Source organism: Aotus nancymaae, unplaced genomic scaffold (assembly GCF_030222135.1).
Source record: "Aotus nancymaae isolate 86718 unplaced genomic scaffold, 86718_ANA_hifiasm-v0.15.2.pri h1tg000030l, whole genome shotgun sequence".
Classification (NCBI taxonomy): Eukaryota; Metazoa; Chordata; class Mammalia; order Primates; family Aotidae; genus Aotus; species Aotus nancymaae.
In genome coordinates this window covers 31,103,527-31,121,730 of record NW_026988443.1, presented here as the reverse complement: position 1 = coordinate 31,121,730, position 18,204 = coordinate 31,103,527, and the positions used below count along the sequence as shown (strand labels likewise).

The window sequence follows — 18,204 nt, the reverse complement described above, 5'->3', positions numbered from 1 at the left end:
ATGTGTGAATAGAGTGTTTCATATATATGTATATATATTATATATATTACCTATCATCATTTGTTGAGGGGGCTTAGAATCAATGACATCCCCATACCAATGAGAGCTCCCACCCCCAAAATCTTGGCTTTTAAATACCATTCACTAATAAAAGGAACCAAGGCTCTTTGGAGAAATAGCTGATTCTAGGGCTGGAGCAAGAAATATGTAAGAAAAGAGTAGAACATATTTTGCTACTAAAATATAAAGATATACTCAAAAAATAAAAGAATGGGCTGTGTCAAAGGGATAAAGAAGCCAACATCAAAGAGCTCCCAGTGGCCCAAACCAGAATTATTTGAGGAATAAAATAAATAGTATAGTATTAGATTATAACCCAAAACATATCCATTAATTTAAATGGATGTAAACAAATGCTGGAATAAATAAATAAATGAACCAGGAAGAAGAGGCAAGTCTTTCTTTTAGAAGAATTCCAAATAATGCACAAAGACTACTTTCCCTACTATTGCATTTGTTTGAAATTTTCATAATTAAATGCTAGAAATAAATAATCTTCTTTTTAAATTCATTCTTTTATGTCCTGCCATAATATTTGCTGGCTGAGAGTTTAGAAATTTTCAGACTAAGAAGGGTAGGGCAATACCTACATGAGCACATACTTTAGAGCATTCAGAATTTTTGAATTGTTTTATCAGCATTCTGCTCCTTCATTTGTTGCATGGTGGATCCAGAGAAAATGGAATTCAAATGGTTTATATGTGGATAACAACATAACCGACTGCGAAGACTCCATTTTATGCAATGGAAAAAGCCCATGGTTTTAACGCAAATAGATTTGGGTAGCTTTTCTGGATGACATTGGTCAAGTTATTTAACCTCAGGAAGGTTCAGCTTCCTAACATCTAAAACTAATATCACTAAGTGAGTGATAATTATATATGTAGCATAGGGTTGACTTTAGATTTAAATTAGACAAATCACATAAGAATGTCTAGTACATGTTTAGCACTCACTTGTAATAATATAGAACATTTACTGAATGATTATTTTGTGCAAGGCACAAAAGTAACATGTTTACTGAGTCATATATGTTACTTTATTAATTAAACTATCAATCTTGATTTTTAAATTTGTATTAAAATAAAGATTTTTTTTTTTAAGACGGTGTCTTGCTCTGTTACCCAGGCTGGAGTGCAGTGGCACAATCTCAGCTCACTGCAACCTCCGCCTCCTGGGTTCTCCTGCGATTCTTCTGCCTCAGCCTCCTGAACAGCTGGAATTATAGGTGTGTGACACCACACCTGAATAATTTTTGTGTTTTTGGTAGAGATGGGGTTTCACCATGTTGGTCAAACTGATCTCAACTCCTGACCTCGTGATCCACCCTCCTCAGCCTCCCAAAGTTCTGGGATTACAGGTGTGAGCCACAATGCCTGGACAAAATAAATATTTTATTGTCTCTAAAATTTCATCATACACCAACATGATTTGAAAATAATTTACTTTCCCCAGGAAGATGCATAACATAAATTGTTAAAATTGATATTGTTAATTATAATTTTTAAAATATGCTATATTTTAGCTTTATAGCATTTAGATAATTTCTACATCCATAATCATTAAATAGATATATGACTCTCTATAAGATAATTTAACACTGTATATCATTTAGTGATTTTAAAAAATAAAACTGAGTTGTGTTCTCTGTTATTTCAATACTACGAGCACCTGCAAGTCTTTTTTGAAGGAGTCATTATATTTACCCCAAAGATCACTAGACTGGAATCAGGAGTTTTGGGTTATGGTTCTGTTAAACTTGAAAATGTTATGATGCCTTTCAGGACTCAGAGTCTTCTTCAGTAACAAGAAAAACAAATGCTGAATGATTCCACTTATTTGATATACCCCAAATTGTCAAGTTCATAGAATCAAAGGGTAGAACAGTGTTTGCAAGGGGTTAGAGGGTGGATGAAATTGGGAGTTACTGATCAAAGGGCATGAAGTTTCAGTTAAGCAAGATGAATAAGCTCTAGAGAGTTGCTGTGCAGCATTGTACCTGTAGTCAACAGTAATGTGATGTGTGCTTAAAATAATGTGATGTGCACTTAAAATTTTGCTGAGAGTAGAATTCATGTTGTTTTTACTATAATAAAATAAAATTAAAAGAAAAATACTAAAATTATAGCATACAATCGTAGCCTGGATTTCCTGGAAACAGACTCCAAAGACAGAGAGTTCCATGCAGGAGGCAAAATTCAGGGTCTTTGTTTCACCACTTCAGCCGATCATTGTCCATAAGCAGTGAGCTAGGATCTGAGGAGATAGACTCCATTGAGGGGTGCTTCTGTGAACTGCCAACAATTACTATTTCCAGGAGCTGGGGGATAAATGTCTGGGCCCTGAATTGAGCATCTGATTGGAGCACTGCAGTATCTATCATAACCACTATGGGAGTCCTTTGATTTCAGAGACTCTAGAGCATGTTATGAAGAAGACCAAGTCAACATTCCTCTAGAGGCATTTAGATGTTTTCCTTAGACCATAGACGATAAACTTTTAGACTCCTGCTAAATGAAAACAGGAGTGTAAGTTAGATGGTTTGTCTTCATTACTGAACTATGTATCTCTTGCAGGAGGAAACTGTCCCATAAAATCCTGGGCTGGAGGCCATCCTGAAGTATGTCTACCTTGCAGTGACTTGATTTCAACTTTCATCCATTCCCCTGGCTGGATCTGTCATTTTCAGTATGATAGCCTTAACATTTTTAGCTAAAGCCTCCTCTTTTCACATCACAGGTGATTTATGAGGATAGACTTTTTTCATATGGACATATTGAAGAGCTGTCAGATTGTGGTGATTAAGTACTCAGGCTTTGGAGGCATGCTGCCAAAGTTGAAAACAAGACAGTAAAGCATACCACCTTGGAGTTTGTTCAACGATTTACCAACTTTTCAGTGCTTCAGTTTAGTTTCCAAATAAATAAAACAGAATGATGATGATAATGTTGATGATGATGATGATAGCAACAATAATAGTACCTACTTCGTGCTGTTGTTTCAAATGTTATGTAAAATTAGTCTGTATAAGATACATTAACCACTAGAATTCTCTAGGTGATATCTTACATATATAAAAATATATATAGGTAGACATTTATGTTTATATATATAGATACACACATGCATATATATATGCGTGTGTATTATTTAATTATATTCTAAAATAACTTTATTTGCACATAATAGCCAATAGTCATACTTGTTCAGAGGCATTTTATAGTACCTCTGAACAAGAGGAGTGATTGCAGAGATTCAAAGATTAAAGGTGAAGTCTCAGGCAAGTGCAGATTTCTCCTCTATCTCCTTCTCCAACCACTACACAAATCAACACAGGGTAGGGGTGAAGGTCTGAGAGCTCAAAGAAATGCACACAAACCAGTCTGGCAGTCTAGGGTATTCAGAGGAACATTGAATGAAGAGGCAATTTCTGGGGTATTTTTCTTAGGTTGGAGTTTCATTTTAACATAAAAATTTCTACAAACTTACTGGCTTAAAACAGTATGAAATTATTGTCTTAGAGCTGAGGAAGTCAAAAATCTAAATCGCATATCAACAGACTAAAATTGAGATGTCTGCAGGGTTTTGTTCATTCTGCAGACTCTAGGGAAGAATGCATTTCCTTGTCTTTTCTACATTTCTTGGCTCGTAGCTCCTTTCTCCATCTTCAAAGCCAGCTAGGATAGGTAGATAGAGTTCTTCTCACATCACATTGCATTATTGTTACTGACCTTCAGTCTCTATCTTTCCATTTCATTTTATTTACCTTGTTATTACATTGGACTTAACTGAGTAATACAAGACAATCTCCATATTATCAAGTCAGTTCATTACCAACATTAATGTTACTTGCAACCTAAATTGCCCCTTTGTCATGAAAGAGCATACTGGCAGGTTCTGGGGAAGAATATATGGCCATATTTGGGGCACTCTTCATTCTACCTACCACTGAAGGCTAAATGTTAATCCAAACAACAAAATGGAAGAGAAAGTAAAAAATGCAACACTGAGGACTGAGAATTTTTATTATTATTATTATTATTATTATTATTATACTTTAAGTTCTGGGGTACATGTGCAGACCATGCAGGTTTGTTACATAGGTTTACACGTGCCATGGTGGTTTGCTGCATCTATCACCCCATCATCTAAATTAGGTATTTCTCTTAATGCTATCCCTTCCATAGCCCCCCACCCCCTGCTATCCTTCCCCTAGCCCCCAACCCCCAACAGGCCCTGCTGTGATGTTCTCTCACTGTGTCCATGTGTTCTCATGGTTCAACACCCACTTATGAGTGAGAACATGTGGTGTTTGGTTTTCTGTTATTGTGTCAGTTTGCTGAGATGATGGTTTCTGGCTTCATTCATATGCCTGCAGAGGACATGAACTCGTTCTTTTTTATGGCTGCATAGTATTCCATGGTATATATGTGCCATATTTTCTTTATCTGGTCTATCATTGATGGGCATTTTTATTGGTTCCAAGTCTTTGCTATTGTGAACAGTGCCACAATAAACATACATGTGCACGCGTCTTTATAACAGAATGATTTACAATCCTTTGGGTAAATACCCAGTAATGGGATTGCTGGGCCAAATGGTATTTCTATTTCTAGATCCTTGAGGAATCACCACACTGTCTTCCACAATGGTTGAACTAATTTACACCCCAACCAACAGTGTAAAAGCATTCCTATTTCTCCACATCCTTTCCAGCATGTTGTCTCCTGACATCCAGGAGGTGGTTTTTTGAAAAGATCAACAAAATTGATAGACCACTAGCCAGTCTAAAAAAGAAGAAAAGAGAGGAGAATCAAACAGATGCAATAAAAAGTGATAAAAGGGGTATCACCACCAATCCCACAGAAATAAAAACTATCATCAGAGAATACTATAAACACCTCTGTGCAAAGAAACCAGAAAATCTAGAAGAAATGCATAAATTCCTGAATGCTTATATCCTCCTAAGCCTAAACCAGGAAGACGTTGAATCCCTGAATAGACCAAAAACAAGGTCTGAAATTGAGGCAAGAATTAATAGCCTACTAACCAAAATAGTCCAGGTATAGATGGGTTCACAGCCGAATTCTACCAGAGGTACAAAGAGGAGCTGGTACCATGCCCTCTGAAACTATTCCAAACAACAGAAAAAGAGGGAATCCTCCCTAGCGCATTTTATGAGACCAACATCATCCTCATACCAAAACCTGGCAGAGGCACAACTAAAAAAGAAAATTTCAGGCTGATATCCATGATGAACATTGATGCAAAAATGTTCAATAAAATACTGGCAAACCAAATACAACAGCACATCAGAAAGCTCATCCATATGATCAAGTCAGCTTCATCCCAGCAATGCAAGGCTGGTTCAACATCCACAAATCTATAAACACAATCCATCACATAAACAGAACCAAAGACAAAAACCACATGGTTATCTCAATAGATGCAGAGAAGGCCTTCACAAAACTCAACAGCTCTTTATGCTAAAAACTCTCAATAAACTAAGTAATTATGGAATGTATGTCAAAATAGTAAGAGCTATTTATGACAAACCAACAGCCAATATCATAGTAAACGGGCAAAAACTGGAATCATTCCCTTTGAAAACTGACAAGAGAAGGATGCCCTCTCTCACCACTCCTATTCAAAATAGTATTGGAAGTTCTGGTTGGTGCAATCAGGTAAGAAAAAGAAATGAAAGGTATTCAGTTAGGAAAAGAGTAACAGAGGCCTCATATGATCTTTGACAAACCTGACAAAAGCAAGCAATGGGGAAAGGATTCCCTATTTCATAAATGGTATTGGGAAATCTGGCTAGCCATATGCAGAAAGCTGAAACTGGATCCCTTCCTTACACCTTATACAAAAATTAACTGCAGATGGATTAAAGATTTAAACATAAGACTTAACACCATAAAAACTCTAGAAGAAAACCTAGGCAATACGATTCAAGACATAGACATGGGCAAGGACTTCATGACTAAAATACCAAAAGCAATGAAAATGTATTTTAATTCGCAATGATACAAAAGGAGCAGATACCAAACACAGAGAAGAAATTCTGCATAAAAAGGATTTACCAGGTCAGTTGCTTAAATTTTCCCAAATAAATGGTATGACCAAAATGGTTTCTTATTTATTTCTCTGAGAGTCATAGGGTGTAATAAATTAACCTGATCCTATGATTGTTTGCAAAATAAAAGAGGGAAATTGAGGAATGATTTCATCTTTGCTCTGCATAGATTTTGTTCACATTCTATTGGCATTCATCTGCAAACTTCACAGCCCTTTTCAGTGCCCATAATTCTTACCAGAAAAAAGAAATTTAGCTTCTACATTACCAATCAAGTCAATCTAAACAGGACAAAAAAGAGAGAACAAGGGGGAGAAGTAGTATTGGTTATATTTATGCTTCTCTACTAATTTCACCTTAATATGGAATTATAAGGTAAAAACAGTATACAATTATTTTTCTAAAGTCAACCAGGATATAGAGTATATGAAATAATACTTCACAAATCCTCTAAAATCCAAATTCCAGTCCCAATTCTTTCTTAAAAATTTCTGAATTTTTATTTTTGTGGGTACATAGTAGATGTATATATTTATGGGGTAGATGAGATTTTTTTTTTTTTTTGAGATTGAGTTTTGCTCTTTTCACCCAGGCTGGAGTGCAATGATGTGATCTTATCTCACTGCAAATTCCACCTCCAAGGGTCACATGATTCTCCTGCTTGAGCCTCCTGAGTAGCTTGGATTAGAGGCACATGCCACCATGCCCAGGTTATTTTGTAGTTTTAGTAGAGACAGGTTTTCACATGTTGGTCAGGCTGGTCTCAAACTCCTGACCTCAGGTGATCCACCCACAGATGAGATGTTTTGATACAGGTATGCAATGCTCAGTAATCATGTCATAGAGAATAGGGTGTCTGTCTCCTCAAGCATTTATCCTTCAAGTTACAAATAACGCAATTATACTAGTTAGTTTTAAATGCACAGTTATTATTAACTATAGTGACTCTGTTGTGCTATTAAGTCATAGGTCTTATTTATTCATTCTAATAATTTTTGGTACCCATAAGCAACCCCACCTCCCTGTCAAACCCCCATTTCCCTTCCTAGTCTCTGGTAACCAGCCTTCTCTTCCCTATGTCCATCAGTTCAACTGTTTTGATTTTTAGATCCCACAAATAAGTGAGAAAATGTGGTGTCTGTCTTTCTGTGCCTGGCTTATTTCACTTAGCATACTCATTTAAGTATAATTGTGATTAATATTTGGTGTCTTTTCAGATGTATGTATGCATATGTGCATATTAAGAAATCAAGAGAGATGTGTGTATCAATGTGTTTGTGTGTTCACATACTTATATATGTGTTTATATAAATATAATAAATATATTATTCTCCAGCATATGTATATTAGCCTTATTGCTAGTTTGATATGACATAGTTTAATTAGAAAACATTTATATCTTTATGATTTTTTTTTCCTTTTTTTTTTTTTAATTGTACTTTGGGCTCTGGGGTATATGTGCACATCCTGCATCCTGCAGGACTGTTGCATAAGTACATACATGCCATGGTGGTTTGCTGTCTCCATCCCCCTCCCATTGTCTACATCAGGCATTTCTCCTGGTATTATTACTACCCATCCTTGGTGTAGATGTGCCACATTTTCTTTGTCCAGTCTATGACTGATGGGCATTTGGGTTGATTCCAGGTCTTTGCTATTGTAAACAGCACCACAACGAACATACGTGTGCATGTGTCTTTATAATAGAATGATTTATAATCCACTGGGTATATACCCAGTAATGGGATTGCTGGGTCAAATGAAATTTCTATTTCTAGATTCTTGAGGAATCTCCACACCATCTTCCATAATGGTTGAACTAATGTATACTCCCAGCAATAGTGTAAAAGTGTTCCTTTTTCTCCACATCCTCTCCAGCATCTGTTTTCTCCAGGTTTTTTAATGATTTCCATTCTAACTGGCACGAGATGGTATCTCAATGTGGTTTTGATTTGCATTTCTCTAATGACCAATGATGAGGAGCATTTTTTATATGTCTGTTGACCGCATATATGTCTTCTTTTGAAAAGTGACTGTTCATATCCTTCACCCACTTTTGAATGGATTTGTTTGTTTTATTCTTGTAAATCTGATTTGTAAGAATAAAGAACTATCTGGGTTTGTTTTTTTCCTGTCAATCTGCTTTAGTTTTTGTAGATTCTAGATATTAGCCCTTTGTCAGATGAGTAGATTGCAAAAATTTTTTGCCATTCTGTTGGTTGCTGGTTCACTCTAATCATTGTTTCTTTTGCTCTGCAGAAGCTCCTAAGTTTAATTAGATGCCATTGTCTATTTTGGCTTTTGTTGCCATTGCTTTTGGTGTTTTAGTCATGAAGTCCTTGCCTATGACTATGTCCTGAATGGTGTTGCCTAGGTTTTCTTCTAGAGTTTTTATGGTGTTAGTTCTTATGTTTAAAGCTTTAATCCATCTGGTTAATTTTCGTATAAGGTGTAAGGAAGGGGTCCAGTTTCAGCTTCCTGCATATGGCTAGTCAGTTTTCCCAACATCATTTATTATACAGGGAATCCTTTCCCTATTGCTTGTTTTTGTCCAGTATGTCAAAGATCAGATAATTTTAGATGTGCGGCATTGCTTTTGAGGACTCTGTTATGTTCCATTGGTCTATATCTCTGTTTTGGTACCAGTACTATGCTGTTTTGATTACTGTAGGCTTGTAATATAGTATGAAGTCAGGTAGCATGATGCCTCCAGCTTTGTTTTTCTTGCTTAGGATAGTCTTGGCTGTGCAGGCTCTCTTTTGGTTCCATATGAAGTTTAAAGTGTTTTTTTCTAGTTCTGTGAAGAAGGTCAATGGTAGCTTGATGGGGATAGCATTTAATCTATAAACTACTTTGGGCAGTATGGAAATTGTTACAATATGGATTCTTCCTAATCATGAGCAGGGAATGTTTTTCCATCTGTTTGTGTCCTCTCTTATTTCCTTGATCACTGGTTTGTAGTTCTCCTTGAAGAGATCTTTTACATCCTTTGTTAGTTGTATTCCTAGGTATTTGATTCCCTTAGTAGCAATTGTAAATGGGAGTTCACTCACGATTTGGCTGTTTGTCTGTTGTTAGTGTATAGGAATGCTTGTGATTTCTGCACATTGATTTGGTATTCTGAGACTTTGCTGAAGTTGCTTATCAGCTTAAGGAGGTTCTGGGCTGAGATGATGGGGTCTTCTACATACATGATCCTGTCATCTGAAATAGAGATAATTTGACTTCTTCTTTTCCTAATTGAATGCTCTTTATATCTTTTTCTTGCCTAATTGCTCTGGCTAGAACTTCCAATACTATATGGAATAGGAGTGGTAAGAGAGGGCATCCTTGTCTAGTGCCAGTCGTTAAAGGGAATGCTTCCAGTTTTTGCCCATTCAGTATGATATTGGCTGTGGGTCTGTCATAGATAACTTTTATTATTTTGAGATATGTTCCATTGATACCTAGTTTATTGAGAGTTTTTGACATAAAGGCTTTTGAATTTTGTCAAAGGCCTTCTCTGCATCTATTGAAATAATCGTGGTTTTTGTCTTTGGTTCTCTTTATGTGGTAGATTATGTTTATAGATTTGTGTATGTTGAACCAGCCTTGCATCCCCGGGATGAATCCTACTTGATCATGGTGAGTAAGTTTTTTGAGGTGCCATTGGATTTGATTTGCCAGTATTTTATTGAAGATTTTTGCATCAAAGTTCATCATGGATATTGGCCTGTAGTTTTCTTTTTCAGTTGTGTCTCTGCCAGATTTTGGTATCAGGATGATGTTGGTCTCATAGAAAGAGTTAAGGAGGATTCCCTCTTTGTGTATTGTTTGGAATAGTTTCAACAGGAATGGTAGCAGCTCCTGTTTGTACATCTGGTAGATTTCGGCTGTGAACCCATATGGACCTGGACTTTTTTTGGTTGGTAGGCTATTAATTGCTGTCTCGACTTCAGAGCTTGTTATTGGTCTATTCAGGGTTTCAAATTCTTCCTGGTTTAGTCTTGGGAGTGTGCAAGTGTGCAGGAATTTATCCATTTCTTCCAGATTTACAGGTTTATGTGCATAGAGTTGTTTGTAGTAATCTCTGATGGTAGTTTGTATTTCTGAGGAATTGGCAGTGATCTCCTTTTTATCATTTTTTATTGCATCTATTCGATTCTTCTCTCTTTTCTTTTTTATTAGTCTAGCTAGCAGTCTGTCTATTTTGTTGATCTTTTCAAAATAGCAGCTCCTGGATTTACTTATTTTTTTGAAGGGTTTTTTGTGTGTCTATCTCCTTCAGTTCTGCTCTGATCTTGGTTATTTCTTGTCTTCTGCTTGCTTTTGAGTTTTTTGGATCTTGCTCCTCTAGCTCTTTCAATTTTGATGATAGGGTGCCAATTTTAGATCTTTCCTTGTTTCTCATGTGGGCATTTATTGCTATAAATTTCTCTCTAGACACTGCTTTAAATGTGTCCTATAGGTTATGGAATGTTGTGTCTTCGTTCTCATTGGTTGTGAAGAACATTTTTATTTCTGCCTTCATTTCATTGTTTATCCATTTGTCATTCAGGAGCAAGTTGTTCAGTTTCTGTGTGATTGTGTGGTTTTCAGTCAGTTTCCTAATCCGGAATTCGAATTTGATTGCATTGTGCTCTGAGAGACTGTTTGTTATGATTTCTGTTCTTTTGCATTTGCTGAGGAGTGATTTACTTCCAATTATGCGGTCAACTTTAGAGTAAGTGTGATGTGGTGCTGAGAAGATTGTGTATTCTGTGGATTTGTGGTAGAGTGTTCTGTAAATGTCTGTTAGGTCTGCATGGTCCAGATCTGCATTCAAGTCCTGGATATCCTTGTTGACTTTCTATCTCATTGATCTGTCCAATATTGACAGTGGAGTGTTAAAGTCTCCCGCTATTATTGTGTGGAAGTCTAAGTCTCTTTGTAGGTCATTAAGAACTTGCTTTATGTATCTGGGTGCTCCTGCGCTGGGTGCATATATAGTTAGGATAGTTAGCTCTTCTTGCTGCATTGATTCTTTTACCATTATGTAATGTCCTTCTTTGTCTCTTTTGATCTTTGTTGGTTTAAAGTCTGTTGTATGAGAGACTAGGATTGCTATCCCTGCTTTTTTTTGCTCTCCATTTGCTTGGTAAATCTTCTTCCATCCCTTTATTTGAGTCTATGTGAGTCTTTGCTCATCAGATGGGTCTCCTGAATCCAGCACACAGATGGGTCTTGACTTTTTATCCAGTTTGCCAGTCTATGTCTTTTGATTGGGGCATTTAGGCCATTTACATCCAACATTAATATTGTTACTGTTGTTTTGTACTGAATTTGATCCTGTTGTTTTGTTACTGGCTGGTTGTTTTGCCTGTTAGTTGACGTGGTTTCTTCACTGTGTCATTGCTCTTTACGATTTGGTACGTTTTTGCAGTGGCTGGTAGTGGTTGTTCCTTTCCACGTTTAGTACTTCCTTCAGGAGCTCTTGTAAGACAGGTCTTATAGCTGTGAAATCTCTCAGCAATTGCTTGTCTGTAAAGGATTTTATTTCTCCTTCACTTATGAAGCTTAGTTTGACCAGATATGAAATTCTGGGTTGAAAGTTCTTTTCTTTAAGGATGTTGAATATTGTCCCCCACTACCTTCTTGCTTGTAGGGTTTCTGCCAAGAGATCTGCCGTGAGTCTGATGGTCTTTACTTTGTGGAAAGGACTCAACCTTTCTCTCTGATTGCCCTTAGGATTTTTTTCTTCGTTTCAACCCTGGTGAACCTAATGATTATGTGCCTTGGGGTTGCTCTTCTTGAGGAATATCTTTGTGGTATTCTCTGTATTTCCTGGATTTGAATGTTGGCCTGCCTTGTTAGGTTGGGGAAGTTCTCTTGGATAATATCCTGAAGAGTGTTGGATTCACTGTCCCTGTCACATTCAGGTACGCCAAACAAGTGTAGATTAGGTCTTTTGACATAATCCCATAGTTCTTGGAGGCTTTGTTCATTTTTTTTTCACTCTTTTTTCTCTAATCTTGCCTTCTCATTTTATTTCATTGATTTGATCTTCTATCTCTGATATCCTTTCTTCTGCTTGATTGATTTAGCTGTTGAAACTTGTGTACGCTTCACGAAGTTCTCGTGCTGTGTTTTTCAGCTCCATCAAATCATTTATGTTCTTCTCTAAACTAGTTATTCTAGTTAACATCTCATCTAGCCTTTTTTCAAAGTTCTTAGTTTCTTTTCATTGGGTTAGAACATGGTCTTTTAACTCAGAGAAGTTTGTTATTACCTACCTTCTGAAGCCTGCTTCTGCCAATTCATCAAACACATTGTCTGTCTTGTTCTGTTCCCTTGATGGTGAGGAGTTGTGATCCCTGGGAGTAGAAGAGGTATTCTGGTCTTTGATGGTTTTATCCTTTTTGCACTGGTTTCTTCCCATCTTTGAGGATTTATCTCCCTTTGATCTTTGAAGTTGGTGATTTTGGTAGGAATCTCTGAGTGGAAGTCTGTCTGTTGAGGTTGGAGCTATATATTTTTTGGCCTGTAGAGGTGCTGCTGGACTGTCTCAGATTCAGTCGGGTTGCTGGGTGGGTGGTCCCTCCCTGGAGTTTGTTTGCAGGTGAGATTAGCCTCCCCTTCCCAATCGTGTCTCTCCTTCCCCGAGCTCAATCTTCCTGGCTGGGGTCAAACTGGTGTATTTGCTGCCAAGCTCTCTAACCATCAGGCTTCAGTTTGAGTTTTGTAGAGGTGGGGCCTATGGCCTGTTTCACTGTTTTCAACTCCACCTCTTTCTGTGGGATGAGTCCGTCCCACTGGTGTTAGTCCAAACTTCCACTGACAACCTGTGGCACCCGGTGGGAGCCGCCTCTCAGGTCCATGCCAACAATTTGTGGCACCTGGCGGGAGCTGTCACTCAGATTTGCATTGACAACCCACAGCTCCCCTCAGTCTGGTGGGGATTTCGTGGACTGTGGGTTGCAGGAGGGATGAGGTAAGCAAAGGATTCAAATCAGAGCACCGAGTGGGTGAAGTCCCTGACCCTCTAAGCCGGCTGCAGGTTCCAGGTAGGGATGCACTCCGCACTATCTTGGTTCACCCTCCCTGGGCAGCTCTCGCCCTTTGGCTCCTTCCCTGGGCTATTTTCAGTGCCCTGCCAGTCCCACCTAAGCGATCCTGGCACCTCACTTGGAATCGTGAAGTCCTCTAGCCATCTGTGTCTCATTTGCTGGGAGCTGCATTCTGGTGTTGCCTCCTCTCAGCCATCTTGGTGCACCCTCCCCCCCATCTTTATGATATTTAATATACATATCCAGGAAGAAGAGATGTCTTTCCACTATTTTAGAATGTTTTATGCACTTTAGTTCACTCACTGGAGTTTTAAAGCTTTCTATATAAGAACCAGACTTTTTTTTTTAGACTTATTTCTAATGCATTGTATTTTTGTCTCCTTTTTTTAAAAGAGTGAAGCACTGAACTACAAGCCATTACCCATCACATTCCTCCCTTTGGGAAGTGTTCCCATGTAACATCCTTGAGTAGGCTGTCCCCTAGTTCTGCATTCTGCCTCAGTGACACCCATCATCCATATCTGGCCTCCTTGTTATCATCTTCAGCATAGTTTTACTAACATTGTGATTAAATTTCTCAGGCTTTCAGGAAAGTTCATTGATATTTATGCTTGGTAAATTGTGAAATTTCTAAGTTTCTTCCCATATAACCCAAAACCATCTGCAGCAGGGACATCATAGGAATTCTACTCCTGGTTCAGCTATTACCTACTTTTATAACCTTTGATAAATAATTAACCTCTTTTGGTTACTGTTTTCATATCTATAAGGAGGACCAGTGGAAGAGATTGGTGGTTCTGAAACCACATAGGAACCCTGACATACTGTGGGGTAGCCGTGGAGTGGAAGTTGCGGTGGGGAAGAGAGATAAAAAGAAGGTTGCCTAATTCGGTTTGCTCATATTTTACAGGTGAAAATATTTTGATTTGTTTATCCTATAATAGAACATTAAACAAAACTTACCACTAAACTAACATCTAGTATGATTCACTCTAATTCTAAACATCTACATCAGCATCTCTGAGACGATACTATAAAAATCTTCTGTTTCATTGACTAGACACAAAATATCTGTGGAACTTACCTAAAATTGATTCAGCCAAGTCCGAATTTCTGCTCACAGAAATTTGGTTACAAAAACATGGAAAAAATCTGTGTGCTTCTCTGCATTGATATTTGTAATATCAAAAAGCAAACATTTGTGAAAACATTTTAAAACTGGAGCACACTGTCATCATTGTAAAAATTTGTACCTGACTTGGGAACTTCATGTTCTCTTTGCTACCAGCAATTTTCTAACCCATTCCACTTTCCCAAATAAGATTAATTTCTCCCAGTCACGGAAATCTACTGGCCCCAAACTACCACAGGTAAATTTGTATATTTATTTTACAATTACTTTTAGTTGTGTTAGACTAGCGATAGTGTGGGGAAAAATTACAGATAGAATAATTACCAAGAGTACAAGTAGCTGGATTCTCTCTGTCTCTGTCTCTCTCTCTCTCCCTCTCTCTCTGTCTCTGTGTGTGTGTGTGTGTGTGTGTGTGTGTGTGTGTGTGTGTGTGTGTTTCTTGCCCTGCCGCAACTATGGTGCTTTGGGTAAATTAAGTAATCTCTACATATCACTTTTATTGGAATCTCAAAAACAATTTTTATGAGAGTTAAATGTTATTGTTTATGTTATTCACTTGACACAGTGCCTACTATACAGTAAACTGAAATCGGCTGATAATATTGAATTATGAGGTTTTGGGTTTGTCTGGTTTTGAGATGGAGTCTCGCTCTGTCACCCAGGCTGGAGGGCAGTGGTGAGTTCTTGGCTCACTGCAACCTCCACATCCCAGGTTCAAGTGATGCTCCTGCCTCATCTGCCCAAGTAGCTGAGAACAGGTGCCTGCTATCACACCTGGCTTATTTTTGTATTTTTAGTAGAGACGGGGTTTCACCATGTTGGCCAGGATGCTCTCAAACTCCTGACCTCGTGATTCGCGCTCCTCAGCCTCCCAAAGTGCTGCGATCACAGTCATGAGTTACCGCACCCGGCAGGATAATATTGAATTGTATGCTTTCTCTGCATCATCTCAAGAAAATAAACACTTATCATATTATCCCAAATAATGTATGTATCTCTGTATATATATCTTATAAATTTTATTATTGTTACTGAAAAGGATAACTTGGAATAACTACTTAGGTATTCCTACTTTCTATATTGTGTAATGAAATGTTAAAAATTCATGAAAGTGCATGATTGTTCTCATTGTTTAATCATAGAATATATAATCCAAACAAAATAACATCAACACAGAAAACACTACAGAGTAGATAATACAGTATTTTTAGAACACTAGAGGAGACGAAGCAAACAGAGACTAGTATAAAAGCGAACACTTCCCTATTCAGCACCCATGGTACACAATGAAAATTAATAACACTCCTCATTTCAAATATGCTAAATTGTCCTATTATACCAGCACACACTCCAGGCAGCCACTACCATACCAACCAGAAATGCATATAGGATGAGTTCTATTTACCACTCCTGCTCTAATGTAATATTATGAAGAGATGCTCAAAAATGCATAAAGAATGTCAAGAAGTATATTTCCTCTAAATAAACATAATAAAGCATAAAAGCAACAAGTAACTTGAAAAACTTCACATGACTAAAATGTCTTTAGTAGAATATTTCTAAAATGAATAGTCAATATAATGAAGGAATAAGACTATAAATAAGAGATATTGAAATTATTTAAATTTGTGTGTCAAAAGAATAATTTTAGCAAAACAGAGAATAATTACAAAGCAGTGAAGACTCAGTAAAACACATATTAATTAATGTACAAAATCTGAATGTGCATGTAAATTTATAACCCATATGGAATAAACATTTAATATTCAAACATATAAATTCCTAAATATTACAGTTGTATTTAATTGTTTGCAAGTTCTCTAACAATTCTAGTAAAATACATTCTGATTTAAATAAAATCAGAATATGATTTTATTTAAAGATGCATTTTAACAGCATATTTGTCTAGTTTCTAGATGTTATACTGGAAAAACAAGAAAACAGAGAGCCAGTAAACTCAAATAAAATACATTGTACACCCATTTTCAACCAGAGAATCCAAGAATATTGCAGTAAACAACATTTTTAAAAACTCACTGATGCAGTCCTCCACAGCCTTGCCTTTATTTGTTAAATCTTTGTACTATTTTCTCTTTCTCAATTCAATTTTTTTCTTATTTAGAAGAAATCTTTCTCATTAAATATTACATAATAGAATATGAATATATATTTCTAGAAAATAAGATTCTTTTTAGAACATCTTCCTCTCTATAGCATGTTAAAATGAAGCTTAGAGAGCTCATCTCGCTTGGCCAAGAACTTCAACCAGATAGTCAGAAATTAGAGAGTCCCTGAAGACAAGGCTTTTCGTACAGTTTGTCATTTGTTTGTTGGCTATGTCAGTCAATAGAAAACTTCAGCCAATTAACAGTGCATAGAACCTTTTCATCTATAAAACAAAGCCATAAATAGTACAAAATATGTTTTAATACATGATATACCATGTTATATATGCATAAGTCTGTAAACATAGAAACTGTATGAAAAAATCTTCACATAAATGAGTATTATGTTGAACTCCATTGTGTTTAAATATAGGAAGAAACATCTTATGTAAGGCAGCTGTAAACTAAGGAAAATCATGTTAGCACCAGAAGTTATATAGATTAAATATGAATGAGTGCTGAAATGAATATTATAATCCCACTTGAAAGCAGATGGACCTTTTCCATGATAGCTTTCCCCCAGTCATATTCCTGGGGCCATTAGTTTTCAAGTAGGTTGATAACTGTGTCAATGGAAAGGGGTACTTTGTTCAAATACATTTGTAAACTACTTATTTGGACAACATTATCCAACTCCCACTGTCATATATGAGTTCATGTGCCTTAGTGTACAGATAGAGTCAATGCATCTTCCAAAGGGAAGGTGGACAGGTTTACCCCATTCTGATTGACCATGAGACCATTCTGTAACAGATGATTTCAAGAGTTGTGTTCCTTTAAAACCTGTTCAAAATGCTGTTTTACATTATATTAACCACACCTATCATTGTCATTTATTACATGTCATATGTGATGTGTACATTTACTTTCATAAGAGGGTTGCCCAAAGAACTTTGAAGAATGTGAAATATGCAACAGAGAGATAATAAAGATATTGATGGAGAGCTACAGCTATATATTTAAATATGGTTTTTAGACAGAATCTTTATTTTTCGCCATAGTCACAAATCCCTCGAGTCAAGACTCTCCTTCACAGCAAAAGTGTAATTTTGACTTGCCCTCTGTACATAATAGACATTTCTTAAGGATGAATCAGATTAAAAAAGATAGTAAAACACTGCAAGTTATTCCAGGGACTCTTGTGTTACTGTTGTTTAAGCTGCTTACAAACTTAATATTTATAGGCATGTTAAAGTTAAATTAATTAATTACTTGTACTCAAGTCTTGATTTCACACTTCAAGGAAAAGCAGAATATTATTTTCCAACATTGTTTCTTGTGGGAATGTCTATCTGAAAATTAACAAGCACTTTGAAGAATACTGTGCACATTTTTAAATATTGTATAAAATGAGCAAATTTGTGGGGAAAAATTCTTAGCAAATCAACTTTCAGAAACAAGAAATTTCATGAAATAGTTCCCTTGCAACAACATGAATGAATCTGGAGGCCATAATCCTAAGTTAATTAACACAGAAACAGCAAACCAAATACCTCATGTTCCCACTTATAAGTGGGAGCTGAAGGTTGGGTACTCATGGACATCAAGATGAGAGCAATAAACACTGTGGACTAGAAGTGGGTGGGAGGGGTTGGGGCATGAACTGAAAAATTACCTACTGTATATTATACTCAGTACCTGGGTAAAAAGATCTGTACCCAAACCTCAGCATCATGTAATACCCATGTACCAAATCTGCCCATACACCTCCGTATCTAAAAGAAATGTTGAAATCACTAAAGAAAG

The 18,204-nt window shown here is 36.8% G+C and overlaps 1 long non-coding RNA gene across 1 annotated transcript in view; it reads right to left on the bottom strand.

The window, feature by feature from the left end:
- The window catches only part of LOC105706778 (uncharacterized), a 208,040-nt gene that overhangs the window by 81,588 nt on the left and 108,248 nt on the right, over window positions 1-18,204 (bottom strand). The gene's annotated exons all lie outside the window — the stretch shown is intronic.